This window comes from Mastomys coucha, chromosome X (genome assembly GCF_008632895.1).
Source record: "Mastomys coucha isolate ucsf_1 chromosome X, UCSF_Mcou_1, whole genome shotgun sequence".
Lineage (NCBI taxonomy): Eukaryota > Metazoa > Chordata > Mammalia > Rodentia > Muridae > Mastomys > Mastomys coucha.
Genome location: NC_045030.1, coordinates 54,487,187 through 54,488,592, shown reverse-complemented (window position 1 = coordinate 54,488,592; position 1,406 = coordinate 54,487,187). Strand labels below are relative to the sequence as shown.

The window sequence follows — 1,406 nt, the reverse complement described above, 5'->3', positions numbered from 1 at the left end:
TTAAAAACACCCTGGAGAAATGGAATCATTTGGAAAGATGACCTGCTAAAGAGTCCCAAAAGAGATTTGCCCCAAAGAGAGGAAGCAAAGGACCCCCCTCCCCTGCCCCGTTTAGCACCTTTCATCTAAGTCAACAGTTATTTGGGGGTTACATTTAAAAGCAAATTCATTTCATTCAAGAAACATCAGGAAATAAGCTAACAAGAAAGTCTCTCCAATCAAAACTTACATAATGGCTTCTCTGGTGCACAAGTCCTCATGAAACGCAGTGAGACAGAAGACCCGTCTTTCCCACCCATACCCTCCCTCGCTTACCCTCGCTCCCGGTCTTCTGCTCTGTTGCCCTGACTCTCCTGGTTTGGAGTAAATGTTCAGCATCCTGCCTAGAAGGTTAAGACTCCTACCTTAATTGAAACACTGTATATGCTTTGTGGGAACAAAGAAGAGAAGAAAAGATTAAGAGTGGCCATCAAGCTCACAGAAAGCTACTCTTATCAATGGGCAAGAAATCAGAAAAGAAACAAGGAGTAACTGGGACCAGCGGGACCAGGCACACAGGAACTCCACCAGCCCGGGGACTTGGGTTCCTTCCTGTCTGTCTGGGCTGGAGTCCAGAGCAGACCTTGGGCACAAGCTCCACAGCCAGTCCCAAAACACACAGAGGAAGCTCCACTCCCAGGATCACAGACCTTGGGCTCAAGCTCTGCAGCCAGTCCCACAACATCCAGAGGAAGCTCTACTCTCAGGTGCTCTGACACACCCAGGATCAGAGGTAAGCAGGAACTGACATCTGTCCCAACACTGGGAGTAACTGGGACCAGTGGGACCAGGCATACAGGAACTCCACAAGCCCAGTGACTCAGGTTCCTTCCTGTCTGTCTGGGCTGGGGTCCAGAGCAGACCTTGGGCCCAAGCTCCACAGCCAGTCCCACAACACCCAGAGGAATCTCCACTCCCAGGCGCTCTGACACACCCAGGATCAGAGGTGAACAGGAACCCACATCTGTCCCAACACTGGGAGTAACTGGATCCAGCGGGACCAGGCACACAGGAACTCTACCAGCCCAGTGACTCCAGTTCCTTCTGGGCTGTCTGGGTTAGTGTTCTGAGCAGACCTTGGGCACAAGCTCTGCAAGCCAGTCCCACAACTCACAGAGAAAGCCACACTCCCAGGTGATTTAACAAGCCCAGGATACCAGGATCCCAGAATCCCAGGATCACAGAGTCAGCTGGATTCTGAGGAGTTCTGACACAACCAGGATCACAGGAAGGACAGGCTCCAGTCAGATTTAGCAAGGGCAGGTAGCACTAGAGTTAACCAAATGCCAGGAGGCAAGCGTAAGAAAATAAACAACACAAACCGAGGTCACTTGCCATCATCAGAACCCAATTCTCCCACCATAGCA

General features: G+C 51.1%; 1 protein-coding gene across 1 annotated transcript in view; it reads right to left on the bottom strand.

Moving 5' to 3' along the window:
• The window catches only part of Stk26 (serine/threonine kinase 26), a 65,970-nt gene extending 65,624 nt beyond the window's left edge, over positions 1 to 346 (bottom strand). Inside the window, exon 1 of the mRNA XM_031358199.1 lies at positions 316 to 346. The gene's annotated coding sequence lies outside the window, so the exon portion shown is untranslated. The remainder of the gene's footprint in view (positions 1 to 315) is intronic.
• Positions 347 to 1,406: the final 1,060 nt, after the last annotated feature.